Source organism: Frieseomelitta varia, unplaced genomic scaffold (assembly GCF_011392965.1).
Source record: "Frieseomelitta varia isolate USP_RPSP 00005682 unplaced genomic scaffold, Fvar_1.2 scaffold_131, whole genome shotgun sequence".
NCBI lineage: Eukaryota > Metazoa > Arthropoda > Insecta > Hymenoptera > Apidae > Frieseomelitta > Frieseomelitta varia.
In genome coordinates, this window is record NW_025108984.1 from 938,247 (window position 1) to 956,148 (window position 17,902).

A 17,902-nucleotide genomic window follows, 5' to 3' on the forward strand; every position below is an offset into this window, starting at 1 on the left:
TCTCTCTCTCTCTCTCTCTCTCTCTCTCTCTCTCTCTCTCTCTCTCTCTCTCTCTCTCTCTCTCTCTCTCTCTCTTTTTCTATCGTTGTTCATTCCTTAATTTTCTAACCTTATCTCACGCGCATGCAGCGCTAATTTCATTTCTGCATCTCTCAATGATGGTGAAAAATTTCTAAATTTTTTCATATTTTATTCTCTATTTGTTATGCGCTTTTTCAACTTTATAGGTTTACTGTATTTTACAATCATATTTCGAAAGAAGTTCGCCACTTTGTGTCGACGAAGATGCATTTTTTCTTTTTTTCTTTCTTTTTATTGGATTTGGTATACCATTAGTAAATTTAAGTCTAAATATACTTTTCTAACGAAAATTATTAAAAATTAAATATATATAGGAGAAACAGATAAACGTAAATGAATTGCAATAATTAATCAATCGTGACTGCGATGATTTATTGCATTGAAAATCTGAATTGTACTGAACTGTAAGTACTTCTAAATTAAAAATATTATACTTTTCTCATTGATTAATTTACAAATCTTTTCTCTCTCGGTAAGATTTGTGTTCTTTGAACAATTCATCGTTGTTTACCACGATAATGATCATTTTTTTACGATTAATGACTGTCATCAGGGACTTTAACTTCAAGAATAGTTATCTTTAGTACAGAAACTATGTATAAATAATTGGATACTTGCAATTTCATTAAAAGCTTGATATTTTTCTTATTCGACATTTTTCTCTTGTTAATTTTTTGTTTCTAGTGAATAGTTGACGTTTCATAAAATTTATATTAAATAGTTGACGTTATATAAAATTTATATATTTATTATATAAATATATATAATATACTATTTAATATTTATTATACAAATATATATAATATATTATTATATATTTATTATTAAGATCAAATTAAAGAGATTTGAATTATATTTTATACTGCAATAACTTACAAGTGTCCAAATACCTATGCATGGTAGAGTGTGCATTAAGCTACATCAAATATTGTTTTATTAAGTTATATACTTTTTGCACTCCATTATCCATACCAATATTATTGCTATATTTTAAACGATTGTTACTTGATAAGAGAACCAATTAAACAATTCTTTTTACTAACTATATTTTTTATATTATTTATTTTGTTTATTATTATTATATATTTTACTAATTGTACTAGCATCTTATTGAGATTTGATATTTATGAAATTTTTAACTATTTTTCGCTGAAAAATTTAAATAATTGAAGTAAAATCAAATATTTACAAACAATAATTTTATTTAACCTTTTCTTTCTAATAATAATAATAATAATAATAATGCTTTCATCTCAGCTTCAGTGACATTCTTCTAATCCTTCTATAGTGAAAATGGTTTTTTCTTTATTATTCTTTTCAAAATTATTTTTGTAAATTGACGTTAAGTCACGTTCGACAAAGAAGCTCAAAGAGTTAATAATTTATCAAAGAAGATAATCTGCAAATAAGAATGAGCAGACTGCGGATTTGTAAAAAGTTTTTAAATACATGATCGTGCAGAATGCACGTTATATGAAAATATATATCAAAATATCAAAATATTACAATTATAATATTTGGTATGTTGCGCAGTAACAATTTTCTTGAGTTCTGTTTCTTAGAATATATGTTCAAAAATTTAAATTTCTGCTACTGATAAAATTGCAAATTCTTATGCATTTATTCTGAGTTTCGAAACGCACATAACGTAACGTGCAAAAATACTTGAAGTCCAATAATTGTCAATACTCGAAGAACAAAAGCAATTTATTAAGATTCTATTTAATATACAGGAAAATTTGAATCTGCGTGAACATCCACTATTAGTCCACTAATAAGCTTTACGATAGATATTTAAATCTGACAGTCAGTCATAATGAATGTCATAAAAGTACAAAAAAAAAAAAGAGTGGAAGAGAACATAAATTTAATACACACAAAAGGTTATATAAATGTTGAAACAGTCCACAATGTGCTGTTTCATAAAATCCAACACTGACGATACTTCATTATCAAACAAAATGAAAGGATGAAAAATGTGAACGATATTATTCTAAGAAATCTTTTTAAGAAAGACAATAATCCAGATTAAATGGTAAAGTATAAATACCTATTGTTTCACTAAGCAATTCTAATCGTTATCTCGTTAATTGAAACAGAAAAACTAAAGGAAGTGAATTTTGAGATAACGAGACGAGCACAAAAACAAAGATAAATAGCAATTTATTTAAAAAAAAGAAAAATAGACATGATTTATTCTTTAATTCTATCGTCATCTGTGACCTCAAAAAATAAATAAATAACGGTCGAAAATGTTCGCGATAAATTTGACAAAATTACGAGATGCAAGACGAATGACAAAATCAAGGTTTCGTAAGAAGGGAACAATGTTGACTATTCGTCATCTCAAAGATTTATTTACCATTATTCTTCGCAATGAATAAATTTGCATGGAATTACTAAGAAAACGAGAAGTGTGGTAACATAAAATCTCTATATTGTAAATAACTGCATAAAAATTTGAAAAATATTTTTAAAAAAATTAAAGATTTTTCATATTATTATTATTATTACTATTATTATTATTATATTTGTTATTATTTTCGAATGATCATTTCTTAAACAGCCTAGACAATTCTACAACGATAAATTAATTTACAATGAAAAAACAAAAAAATAAACAGATTAAGAACTGAATTAATTAATTAAATCAAAAACTAATTGAGTATGTTAAAAACAAGAAATAAATTAATTAAAATGAAAAAAAATAATAATATTCGATGAATTTTTAAATTCTACACAGAATTAAAGATTTTTAAATCTTTTAATATGCACGCAAAAATTATTTTAATTCAATGCACGATATTTGAAAGAAATTGTGTAAAATATTGATAAAAACTACATATACGACAATCTAATGATATACTAAAAATTTTATATATATATATATAAATAAAAATTTCCTATCAAAACTTTCTTTCATCACAAAGATAAACCATTTATTACGAGCAAATTGAATTAGAAATTATCACCGCAAGTTGCAACTTCACACACTAACAATAAAACTTAATCGTCTCATTAACTCTTTGGGATTAGTTGCGTTTAAAATTGTCCCACATTTTTTTTTTTTACAGTTGATGCATGGTAGGGTATTTTTTAACCTAAAGATGTATTTCAATGAATTTCATTTATGCCCCTGTAGTAAAGAATTTTTTTTTTCATTTTAATATTACTTTTTCTTTCATTTTAAGAAATATTTTATGTTTAATAATTGAAATAAATTATTTTTATATTTATTATTATATCAAAATATTATATCAAAAAATTATTATTTTATATCAAAATATTTTTATATCAAAAAAAATTCCGTGCGAGTTTTTTTTTTTTTTTTTCTTTAAAATTGCGTGCCCCTAAGGGTTAATGTCACAGTATGCCAAATTATGTTCTCTAATTTCATACAAGAACTGCTGGAATCGTGACACTTAACAAGACTTGAAGATTGCTTCGAAGTTTACCAAGAGTCAATGACGACGAGAATATGTAAGATACACGTAGACTTGTTACTATTTATTCATTACAATACGCATTGCAAAGTCAACGGAATAATAATCCAGTAGATCTCTCTCCCTGAACTCTTGAGAAGAATACAAATGTAAATACTTTTACATAACAATACAATGAGAAATGTATTTTCATTTCATTGTACCTATGTATCATGCCTATTGTTGATAGCTGAGAATTTCAGATATCCTCGTTTAATAGTTGAAAAGGTTAGCATCAAAGAATTCTCCGAATGATTTAGCGAACAGATCTTCTTTCGAAACATTATTGTAAAAAACTGCGCGGCAATTGAGAACTTTTTGCATGCCAACTGCCTCCGTTGGCGAAGAATCGAACGACTTTTCCACTTTTACCGTTTAGAAAGTCTCGATCTTCTCAACATTAATAACTTTAACGCTCGCTCTGAAACTGTCGAATTATGATACAACTTGTCGCGAAATGCAACACCATGTTTCAAGCGTACGCGTGTAATGTCGCAAGTTTCGTGAAGGCCCTGGGAACGTATCGTGAAACATACTTGGACGTTCATGTTCTAATTAAAAACAACTCCACGCTTGATGATCCATGAATAATTTGGAAAGAAGAGATTGTGACGACTGAACAAACAACGCGGCACTTGGGGGGTTGGGGAGAGGCTGTTATTATTCAAAGGTACAGGTAAAAAAAAAAAAAAAAAAAAAAAAAAAAAAAAAAAAAAAAAAAANCCGGCGAGAAAAAAAATATTCGATAGGCGAACCAAAGCAGGGTTTGGTCGATTTATTCGGCAACAAATTAAAAAATAAAAAAACAAAAATTTCTGACGTAACGTCTTAGGGAGAGACGTCGCAGGTGATTATTGATTTTTCCACACGCTCCAAGCTTGCATAAGAGTTGCACCGGAGTGATAAACCGAGAGACCACGCTTCATCCTTTATTTATAGAAACAATGATGCGGCTGCATGATCCCTTCTATCGTATTAATTTTAAACTTTGTCAATACTGTTCCTTGGCATTAATCGCGAAAATTTAAGTACTTTAATTACGTACTCGATGTGCAGCATGTATTTATATGTTCGTTTAAGAAAAGCTTAACATTACGTACAACGTTCAGATAATTTGTCATGAAACGGAATGACTGAGATTTTCGTAAATAACGATAGGGAATGATCGTCCGGAGAATAACCACGTGGCAACATGCACCAATCTAAAACGTTGCATAATGTATCAGAGACGTACACAGTTGACCTCCAAAATAATCTTTCGCTGCTCGTCACTATTCGACTAAACACGACTCCAGTTGCAATAAAAAGAATCAATGAACCTTGTATTTACTTCGTTCTTTAATCCTGGAAGAAATTCTAACAGAGAAACGCTATTACAATCTTTCATGCTCTTTTAATAAATTTCAATTGCTAACTTGTACATTTTATATAAATGTTCGATAAGTCCTGCAGGTTTATTATATAATGTAATCGTAAAGACATAATTACAATACGAGCAGCAAATGCTCTTTGACCACTTGCGCTGGCAACTGATTGCGGACCATAACGAATGACCAAACCGTATACATTAATTCGTCTTCTTTTTGAATTCATCGGTACGTTATTCGATAGAAATTATTGAGAAGTAATAAATTTATTATTTGTTTTGCCTATACTTAAATTTATTTAAAACTGAGAAAATATTGCAATTTTGGGACAAAACATCCCAACGCAAGAAGTTAATCTATCAGTGAAATTTAGACAAACATCTCCATTGGAGTTATTTTACCGTCCGTTTAAATTTTTTAAATGTTTAAATTCATGTGATTAGTCTTTCAAAACAAATCGTAACACGTGAATAAATAATATCTTTTTTATTGACAGAGGAGAAAAAAATGAAGTAAACAAAGAGGTTAAAGTTTGGAGGTTTTAAAAATGGCGTCACGTCTCGATTGTTTAACAGCAACGTTGCTTAAATAAAAGGAAGCAAGAAACAAAGTCATTATTTACACAAAGAATAATCTAACCAAATTATTGCACATTAATTATTTCAAATTATTTCAGAATTCTGTAATATTTCGTTTAATGATAAATTTCAAATTTAACGATTGTCGTCCAAGTATGTTTCACAACAAAGTGAAGTTGAAAAAATGGACGGTGAAAAGTGAGGTGGCGATTTGATTACATTTCGAACTTTTATTACTGGCGATTGATTTAATTTTAAAATAAATACTTACCATTCAGCACATTAATTCTCCGCCTCTGACGTCAGAGGATTCACCGGGCACATTTCACTGATTTTCTTGAATTCCTCGAACTTGAATAATCAACTGTTCACACAGACACTAATTGACACACCGATCGATAGTTTATACACATCAAACAAGAATAATGTTACTCTTTATTATTAGGAAACGTGGAGAAAGCATGGAACGAAACAAACAGCAAAATTACACCAACGCCATGTCACAGAGCTGTCAGAGCAAGCTGCGCAGACAGCGATGCGTGTAATACAGCGAGAAGGAAATTTAAATCGCGGATTTACAATGCGGCAATCCTTGTGCAGTAGTTTAAGTATTCAGTGGCTAACGAATCTACTCAAACACTTAGCATAGAGAAGCTTTTATATACATACATGTATATTGTTTACTCTATAAAACAATTAGAAATTTCATTAATAAAAACTTTGAAAATGATCAGGAAATGTATTATATATAGAAGTCGTAAGATATTTGTTGCATATATAGAGTGTTCCGCGACTCGTGGTCAATCGACTAGGAAGTGATTCTATACATAAAAATGTGTCGAAAAAAAAGAATGAAATTTTTTCATTAAAACTTTTGTTTCTGAGAAAATCGAATTCGAAAATTTATTAACTACATTTAAATTTGGCTAATCTTATAGTGGACAGGATATTTTTAATCGTAAGGATATTTTACGCGCAAAAATATATAAAAAATGTGAAACAACATTTTTTCGTCGTTCTCAAGAAAATAAACTTTCAATAATGTTTCGTTAAAAATTGCCCTAAGAATATTTTACAGAAAAATTTTATTCCACGTTTTTTATTCATTTTTGCATGTAATATAACATTCTGTCGCGTCTAAAACTAGCTAAATTTAAATATATTCGATAAATTTTCAAACTCGATTTTCTCGGAAACGAAGGCTTTAGTTTAGAAAAAATTTTATTCTTTCTTTTCGACACATTTTTATATGTAGAATCATCTCCCAGTTGCGAGACAACCTGTAGTAAAATGTTATATCATGTATTGTCATCTCAATGAACTATTAAGTCACGTATATTGCAAAATAAGTGTATACGCAAAATTTCATTTAAACATTCGAGAAATTAAAAAAGTTATATTAAAGACAATCCGCGATGGGGGCAAAAGTGTCCCAAGGGATGCAGCCGCATCCCAATTCTCAATAAAAGAATAGAAATGTGATATGTAACTTTTTACTTTGATAATGATGAAAGAAAGAAGAAAAGTGCAAAATAAAATATAAATTACGTAGAAAAATCTCTGTAATTTAATGTGATGAAACAATGAACAATTATTGATAAACTGTATCGTCGCTTTATCAATATTCTATTGTCAGTAAATTCATTATTGAAAGATTTGCACATTTTTCCAAATGCAATAACTCATCGGTTATCACTCATCAGTCTGTTAACAAACACTAGTTTTTTTTTCTGATGAGAGTCGCAGAGTTTAATAGAGTATGTGTAGAAAAAGTTAAAGTAGAAAATGAAACTTGTCAAAGAACTCTTTATTTGTTTTTGAATTCTTCTAAATTCTTTTAAAAGATATAGAATTTTTCAATGCTTTAATAATAATTTCCTTCGATTCTAGTGATCATTCATATTTTAATTTTAATTTAATAATATTGTATAATATATATAATATTATTGTTATTAACACCTTATCGACGGAGTCATAACGTTAATTTCCTATCGTTAAGATGAAGAAAATATGGCTGAATGAAATATAAATGCCTTTATTTAAAAGAAAAATAAACATTTTTTATTTGGAACTGACAAAAATAAAAAATTTCATTTAAATTTTATAAAAAAGCTAAACTTTATGAAAAATAATATATATATAAATTAAATTTTGTAATTTTGTACTGAATTTTTATTTCTGCGATTATATTATTACATATATATATAAAATTACAAATTTAATATTGAGAAATCAATAATTTTGTTTAGTATGATAGGCATTGAAACAATTTTCTATGTGTAATGGGACTTTGCAAAAACTACACATATACTTGGTCTCTTTTCTTATTGGCTTATCTTCATCGTTTTCTCGTAAACTTGTTTTTTCAATTTTTATTCTTTCTATTTGGTGTTCCTTCAAGTTCCCAGACAACCTTCCTGGTGGATCCTGTCGTGGTGGGCGAGTTGACGTATATGGGGGAATAATTACAGTCTTCCCCTCTGTGGGAAATCAACCAAGTTTCAGCAATGCGCAGCAAGAAGTCTGCATATCTAATGTTTTCTGACTGCTTCGCTTCTAAGAAAATTCTCGGAAAGAATTGTACAAGGCACAATTCAAGATGAAAAGGGCTGTTTTCTTCGACCATTTCCTCGTTTTTCTAAATATAGAGCAGAATGTTAAATACTTGTCAGCACTGTCAACACTCCTTACATTTTCATTGTAATCTATAACAGACAATGGTTTCCATATATGTTGTCCGGATTGACAATCAATTTTATTTGTTTGTTGCATTGTAGAATTGTGCATAGTAGAAATCATTCTTATACCTTTCTTTTTGTGATTCTATGCTTACAAGGATCCTGTATTTTTTAGTAATTTTTTTCAGATTACATACTTTGAAAGACAAATTACTTTCATCAATAGCAAAATTCTGCTTTGGTTCATAAACGGTTTTAAATTTATGTTGGAAATAATCGATCAATTTCTCTTCGCTGTTAGAAAAATGTAAATATTCCCAAATTTGAAGAAATCTGTCTCGATTCATAGTCTCAGTAAAAACTGGCGTTTCTATCAGCCAGTAAGTTTGTTTCTCTTAGCTTGTTAGAATTAGGAACGCAAAAAACTTTTTTATTTCTACTATTGATTCATTCTGCATCGTGTTTCGGTTTCCATTTTTCTGTCTGTAATATCTGTTAGTTTCAGCGCGTATTTCGTTCAAAATGTCGTGCTCGATAAACAGAGAGACAGTGTCAACAGAATCGTTGTAATTACCTGGAGTTTGTATTCCGGGCGTATCAAGAAAATTCTCATTATCTTTTGGGTTATCCCCTGTGGACCAGCGATGATCTTTCTCGGAATTGTCTCGCGTCGAGCAGTCACTTTTTTCTTCTTCAGAACTGCCCAAAATAACCTGCGACTTATTGAGCGTACTTCTAATTTTCCTGAAATACTGGTCCTCATCGACATCGTCACTACTAGTGCCAATATCGCTATTAATTTCGACATCCTCCGTAAATGTTGTTTCCAGGTTTACACTTCATTTTCTTGATGCCATGTTTTAAAAGTTTCAAAGTTACAATAATAAATATTAGGCTAATTTTATCACTTTTGTGTACGCTAAAATCTCAACTGCAATTGAGGTAAAATGTAGCGGTTACTGCGCCTGACGGCGTCATCCGAAATAGATAAGGTGTTAATAATATATAATATTATATAATCTATATAATAATATGTAATTTATACATATATATTTATACATATTCTACAATATGCAATTTATACATATTATAATTTTATTTTATTATAATTTATATATTATATAATTTTATCTTATTATAATTTATATTATTATATAATTATAATTAATTTATTATATTATTTATACAATTTATTTATTACTAATTTATTATATATTTATTATTATATATTTTAATTTTTCCACAATATAGAAAAATATACAGTAATCCAAGGCCATGAGAAATATATTATAACAAATCACTGAATTCGTTTCTACAACACTATAAAATCAAAAATACAGTGTCGTTTAAAGAAATCGAAGTGATCTTAATTTTTTAAAGAATTTTACGTATTGCAACTTGCAGCCGACTAAAAACTAATTGTCTGTAATATTTTTGTAATTTGTGTTTGTAAGGTTTGTTTGAAACCGGAAATCGATTATTTCAGGACACACAAAATATATAAAATATAATCAAAAATAATACAGGAAATGAAATAAAAAAATAAAGAAAAATAATGTCTTTCTTTGCCTATAAATCTGTGTCAACAAATATTTGTCTAAAATATTGTTTACTATAATATAATAAAGTTGTGATAAAATATTGTTTATTATAATATAATAATGTTATGATAAAATATTGTTTATTATATTATAATAATGTTGTAATAAAATATTGTTTATTATAATATAATAATGTTGTAATAAAATATTGTTTATTATAGTATAATAATGTTTATTTTTAAACTTTTGAACCAGAAATATAATCGGAATTATTTGAAATGAACAATGTAAAGAACCATGCACATGAAATGTAAACTAATCTTTTTAATCAAAATATATAATGTCTGAACTATAAAAACTGCGAATTCCTCAACCAAAGTGCATATTAAGATGATCTCTATACTCTCATCCGAACTCGCCTCATTATAACATGAACTCGAGATCCATTTCATTTCATTAATGGTGCTGCCTCTGAACTCTCGTTTGTAAGTCAACCTTCGAACAACTATTACGAAAATTAACTTTCCAATTATGATTCAAACGAGATATTTTTAACAGAAGATGCACATAACGGAAATTTTTCTCCTGTATCATTTTTATGTCATAAACAGATTACGATTTTACATATGTATAATTCAAGGTTTTTCAAGAAACGATAATTTATTCAATAAGGAATGATATTAGTGTTAAATAGGTGAATAAAAAAGAAAAAATAAATAAACGCTTTATAAAATACAGGGTGTGCTGAATTTTAGTCTTCAAATTTTGCCAATGTGTTTTATATATAAAAATAAGACTAAAATATCACGTGGCAAAAGTTCATAAGTGCTTCATTTGAAAATTATAACAAAAATATAGGAATGTGTAGGATTAATTTTAATCATTGATTAATCGAGAAGGATCAATCTTTTGGTATCTCCAAATCTTATATCTTTAGATTTCTACTGGGAAAATATTCATTGTTTTTGAGAAAGCAGATATTTACAATACAGAAGTATTTACACGAAATGAATGGATTACAAGAAGCAAAACTGCATGTGAAGAAATTCCATAAAGTCAATATGAAATTTGGTTCATAGTAAATTCAATAGTATATTTCTAATAGAATACTAATAATTTATTAGTTTCAATAGTGTGCTTAATTTTGCATTGATAAAGGAGGATGTAACACACGAATATGTACAGCTCTATGTTTCATATTTTTAATGAACGTTCTCAACTACGTTTACTACTTTTTAAACATTTATGGACTTTTCGTTAAAAACATACTGACAAAATTTGAACACCAACATGCAGCCTGTATAATGCAATAAAGAATAAATTTAAACTTAATTCCAAATAATGAATTTTAAAATAACTCTTCGCTTTCGGTCAACTTTCTCTCATTGATTTATAATTACTCTTTTCTTTTTTTTTTTATAAGAAGAGCATTCCTTTGAAGCTTCCCTAACGACTTCGTTAATTCCGAGATTGAAAATCTGCCAAGTGATGGCACTCACGTCTGAAGAGATCTTGATACATGTATTCTCCTTTTACCCGTTGATCCCATTGGGTCAACGAATTCCAAACGAAGAGAAATTAAACCAACGACGAAAACGAAGGTAAATGAAAGTAGACCATCGATTTAAAAGCCGAGGAGATCGAAATCGCACTTCCTCTCTTCGTGCATTCGATACATACACAGTTCCCAGCCAGAAAGTCGTTAAGAAAAGATTTCCGCAATAAACTTAACGTCAGTCTATTCGTTTATCAAAATCAATTTATTTTGAATGATGTGTACATTTACTGACAAAAGTTATACAACGACTTTGTTATACAACTGTGTGAATAATCATTGTATGCGTTGAAATACAAGAGAAATGTATACGTGTTTCATATACCATGAATTTCTTGACTGGATATTTGCAACGCCAATATTTATAATGAAACAATAAATAACATTCTAAATTGGTTCTGGTAGTACTAAAATAAAAAGAACTATAAAAAAAACTTTGTGTATTGCTTACAAAATACAACCATTTATTAAAAAAAAAAAAAAAAAAATATTAATCGAATATAGTTATTTCAACGATTCTATATTCTTCCAAAGTAATTGAAACTTAATGTATAAATTAATATTTTATAAATTATAATATTAAATTTATACAATTAAATTCCAATACACATATTATAATGTTTTAATATTATAATTATACAGGGTGACGACATCAAATAATTCATAAAATATTTGTTGTACGAAAAAATGTTCCGATAGAAGTTACGTGGTTTTCAGGGGGGCATATAGTACTGTAATCAGTTTCATGTTATTTTGCTTTTTTATCAAGATATGAAGGTTACCTACAATTTTTTAAATGGAACAGTTAACGTTTCTTTCGGATAAAGCGTTGAATTCTAGATAAAAAAGTATTACACCAAAGTATTACATAGTTACTGAGATTAACTCTCCGCCTGCTGTGCCGGAGTTTTGAGTCGGGTGTCTATCACTAATGTTGGTACAATATTGGTGAGGACCTCGGTCTCGAGCGACCGTTACACTCTGTACAGTATCGGTGAGCCGTCCGGACGACCCTAAATATGTATTAGTGGGATATCTGTATGAGTCAGAAATGACTCCAGCACTGTACGTTAAGGTTCAGTAGTCGGAGGGTTAACGGTCTTTTCTGATACAATGTACAAAATAACATGAAACTGATTACAGTACTATATGTCCCCCTGAAAACCATGCAACTTCTATCGGAACATATTTTCGTACAACAAATATTTTATGAGTTATTTGATGTCGTCACGTTACGAGACTCACCCTGTATATTATATAATTAGATTATAAATTATAATATTATTTAAGAATTATAACATCAAGTCAACCTCCAGGATTTAAATATAATAGATCCAACTTAGACAATTACATCAAACGTCAGTTGAAAGTTCTTTTATTATTATTATTATTATTATTATTATTATTATATATTTTATTATAAATATATATATTTATATTATATTTTTTTATTAATAAAGCAAAATTAATAGAAAAAAATTATGGTCTAATATACTGAACGTTTATGTTTAATTAATTTAATCGATGTCTCGCAAATTCCATGCAGTTGTGAAAATGTTAGAATGAAAATTATAAGCATTTGTTTTTATTAAAAATGATTATACGAATCAAGATATGTTTCTTAACTTTTGTCATAAAAATCATTAATTAGAGTTTTTGTTTCAATATTGTGACCTTTATAAATTAGATTCCAAAAAAATGCTTATATTCTGTTAATGTATAATACATTACCTCTTCGAACTATTTTTATTTTCAATTTATGTAATTTAAATTCTGTAATTAAAGAATGAACGATAATTTTTTGAAGACATATTGTTTTTTTAATTTTCGTCGGTAAGTGTAAATAAAATAAATAAATATAAAACAAACATATGTATGTATACAGAGATATTTACACACGATGAAAAAATCATCAAAAAATTTTGAACTGCTATAATTTTGTGAAGAAAAATTTATTTTAATAAATATATTAGTTTTTAATTGGTATCATGAGGTCATAAGTTATAATTTATATCATGCAAATTATTAATTATTTTATATATTTTTCTTTTTAATGGAAACAAAATAATAAAATTAAGTCAGTTGAACAATTCTAAAATTAATAAATTTTTATGGCTTCGAATATCCAATGATACCAGTTAAGAGTTGAAGCGGGAAGCCTCTACTTTGACAGCCCTAAGTTCGACTTTTTTTAAAGATGTTTTTACATCATGCACCTGGTGAGAAAGTAAAAATATCTTTGTTCTCGAAACTTCAAATGTCTTTAAAATCACTGAAAATCTTCCTCCATGACTAGATCCATTGTGACCTTGAAAATTATAAATAACAAGTCTTAATATTTCGTTTAATAGTCAAAATTAAATAAAATGGTCAAAATTAAAGAAAATAATTAGGTGCAAGTTTTAACAAAATCATTAAAAATTTTAATCTTCAATATTTTGGGAAACAAATTTTTCAGTGATTTTGGAGACGTTCGAATTTTTATAATTTTCTAGAATAAGAGAGTAGCCTTAATTTTCCATCTGTTGCATAACACAAATTTAGAACTATCAGAATAGAAGTTTCAGACTTCAAAATGAAAATTTTTTAACCAACAAATACTTTCGTCCACTATAAACAAACAAAAAATTGTATGTAAATGAGATATTTACTTTATTAGGTCTGAATGTCTCGTAGTAACATATTTGTGAGAAAAATTTATGTGCATAAACTTTTACTAATTTTTTTTTTATTTGTAACACAATGATCTGAATAAATATTTTAAATTTGGAAGCCTTAACAAATGTAGTTATATGAAACCAAGAGCAAAAAGACAGAACTAAATAAATAATTTTTGTTTCATATAAGAAAGATAAAATGATATGCATAAATGGTATAAATTGACTGCTCAGCTTATCTTTTGCGGAGATCTTCGAAATCAGCTGAAGAATGTTATTTCTTACTTCTGATATTAAAAATAACGAAAAAGATTGCCTTGCTTAAATAATGAATTTCTTCTAATTGAAATAAATTCTTTTTTGGAACAATTAATTCCGCAGAGAAATGTATGACTTTAAACAAGCCCTTCTTGTCGCATAAGAATTAATGCAAAACTATTAAATTGCTAACTTTCAAGTCAATGGAAAGACGTTTTCATGCCACAAATATGTCTCTTTCAACCAATTTTTTTAATCATATTATAGAGGACCAGTGTATCAAAAATTTTATATTGAGTTAGGGTGGAAAAGCAATATGTTTATTCGTGTTAAAATAACGTTCAGATAATATGCATGTTATTGTTTACGATGATATAATTTTATCAAAATGGTAGTAATTATGGTAGTTGATATAGAAATATAACCGTGCATTCTATTTATAATCAATCATGTTATATAATGTTATATTTAATACGTGCACTGTATTTACATGCAAAAAATCTTTTGTTTATCAGGCACGACACATTCATCTATCTCAGAATTATTTAAACGTAAAAGTTATAAATATATCGGTTAAAGCTGAATGACACGTACAACACTTTGGTAAATAAAATCAGCTTACTACAAAGACACGAAAAAGTTTCTAAAATGATAAAAATTTAAATATCTAAAAACTTATCTTAAAAAAAAAATTATTTTAAAAAAGATTTAAATATCTAAAAGTCTATCTTAAAAAGTTTTTAAAATAATAAAAAATAATAATTTGAAATATCTCAAAGACTACAAGTCTTTTAAAAGCTATTGTAAAAAGAATCGCGTTATCGTGGATTTATATTGCTTAATTTTTGAGTTAATCTCTATCTAATCTCCATCAGAAATCAGGTACAAAATGAAAAAAAACAAAATTACTTTAAATATTTATGATATAATGCAAACTTTTATAGTCATCTATAATTTTATTAGTATAAAGAGTATTTGGTAACTGTAAGGCTTTCATATGTATCTATTTAATATAAAAATGATTATACTTATTAATTTAGAAAAATCATATCGATTTCGTTATAATATATACAAGAACAGTCATTTCATCGTTATTACATATACAAATAAATAAAAGAGTGTCTTTTCCTATTTTTCTTATAAATCTATCTCTATCTAATCTAAATCTTTCTTATAAAACTAAGAGACATGTTAAAAGTTAATTGTATTAATATTCAATGTCTCGATACAATAATAAGCTTATTTCTTTATGTATATAACAAAAAGAAAATGTTATATACATAAACATGTATTCATAGATGTATGCTGTTATCTCTAGTGTTATATAGTGCTATAACAAAAAAATCTTTCCTTGAAAGATTTAACGATATGTGCAATCAATCACAGATGTACGTCAAATTTGTAATCAAGAAATTTTGCGAATTGTAATTATTTTTTAAACTAAAATTAAACTAGTTTTAACGATGTTTCTTACATTTGATTGAAAAAACACGACATTGCATTAAACACGATATAATTAAATATAAAATATAAAAAATATAATAAAATAAATGATATAATGCGAATAAAGCTAATTATAGAAATAATAACTTTAATAAATTCTGTACATTTGAATATACTTATGAGTTTAGTTCTGGTTTATTTATATTTGTTCAATAAATAAATATAAGAAACATATTTTTCAGAATTTGTACAACTTTGACTATTAAATGCCTATAAAATGTTTTATATTATTATCGTTCATTATTATTTTATTTTATAAAATTATTATTATAATTATTATATATTATTTTATTTTATTATCATTTACATTATTATCCTTTATTATTTATTATAAATATTTTATATTGTCTTTTTTAAAACATTTGAAGCTTGAAGATGACTGACTAATTATATTGTCCAGTTTCACTTCGAAAAATATTAAAAATGAAAAATTGAATTCACGATATCGTGAATCGATTGCAGTCTCAGCGAAATGCATTACGAATTTCTCTTATCGACTCCTAACGCGTATAAATTTTTTCTTGTAACGTCAAAAAATTCAGTGACGTAATAATATCAGATGATCTTGAAAATCGAGTGGATGTCAACGATTTGGGCCTCATCTTGAGGCCCAAAAGCCAATGGAAAGGGAACGAAGAAATCTTCCCTCAATTTTCCATCGGCTCAGAATAGTTCAGGGAACTCAGGGACCAGAGAAAAGTCATTTGACCTTCAATCGATGCGGATCGTCTCCTGAGTATTCTCTGACAGAATAACATTGCGAACAGACAGTTTCCAAACAGTTCAGTCTATTTATATAAAAGATGTGACTACTTCTTCTGGCATAACTTTGTTATTATACTTAATACTATAGTATTCTACACTGTGTAATATTACGTAGGATTCTAGTAGGATATACAGTATATAATAATATAATAGTATAATATATAATATATATAGTAACGAATAGTATAGAATAATATATAGTAAGAATATATAGTAAATATATATTAAATAGAACTCTAGTAGGAGTGAAAATAAAAAAAAAAAAAGTCATATAAACATATTCTCAAAAATTCTTCGTAGTAGGAGTTGTAATGAAAATTCGAAGTAAGAGTTGAAGATATTTGCCGACAAGAAGTTGAATGGAATCCGAATGAATTCTAAATATAAAATTCAAGAAAACTGTACGAAGTCCAAAATACAAGTCGGACGCACGCATGAAATCATTTCGAAGTCCAAGTCCAATTAATACGAAAATTTCGTGTAATGTATAATTCTGTAATATATGTATGTACAACTTTGAAACACTGAATATACGAAAATACTGAAAACTAAGGCCTAAAATTCCTCCTCTTCTAAAGTCTTAGGAAAGAAAAAAGAAACATTAGTTCTTGGAAAGGGAGTTGTCTCTTTTGTGTCAGTATGAAAAGACGGTGAAATCCAAACATCAAGCTGTGTCGTTCCAATCCTTAATGCAAGGTCATCGACCATGTATTAAAAGAAAAATTGGGAAAAACCGACCTGCAACCTTTCACCTTGGTGTTTGGTTTGTACGTTTTACGATATGTTAATCAGCTACTGAAAGCTGAGAAATGTTTTTTAAATGTCTGTGAAGATGTTCCGGCCATGTGTTAGATTTTTTGCTTTCAAGTTTAATTAAAATTTATTAATATAATTATTTTTTTATTAAATGTAAATATATTAAATAATATAAAATTAATAATTTTATTCAACATATATATATTAACCATATCGAATTCGAGCTAAAACATCTCGAATTATTACTAATAATATTAAATTAATTATATTCACTAAATTAAATAAAATATTTCAATAAAAAGATCATAAAAAATTATAATAAAAATTATTCTTATAAATAATAAATTTATATATTCAGATAAAAAAATATAAATAAATAATCTACTATAATATTCTAAATTAAATCCCGAAACCAATTCTGATTCACTTTCAATTAAATCAAAAGGAATTCGATTTAAATCAATTAATAAACTAATAATGAATATTAAATATAAAGAATATAAAACAAATAAAAAACTTTAAATTTTCAATCTTTTAATAAATCCTATAACAGCTGATTTTGGCACGTTTATGACAGGGATTCGTGTAAATTCTAAGCACGAATAGGGTATTGAACAGCTGCTAGCCCACAAGTGGGATTTTCAGGTAAATGGTAAATTAGATTAAAGATTAAAGAAATGG

At 27.2% G+C, this 17,902-nt stretch overlaps 1 protein-coding gene across 4 annotated transcripts in view; it reads right to left on the reverse strand.

The window, feature by feature from the left end:
* The window catches only part of LOC122529896 (trafficking kinesin-binding protein milt), a 61,202-nt gene that overhangs the window by 15,225 nt on the left and 28,075 nt on the right, over positions 1-17,902 (reverse strand). Inside the window, exon 1 of one of the 4 annotated variants that reach the window (XM_043656437.1) lies at positions 5,780-6,028. The exons of the other annotated variants lie outside the window; for them this stretch is intronic. The gene's annotated coding sequence lies outside the window, so the exon portion shown is untranslated. Of the gene's footprint in view, positions 1-5,779; positions 6,029-17,902 lie in introns of those variants that run through there. 4 annotated transcript variants of the gene reach the window in all.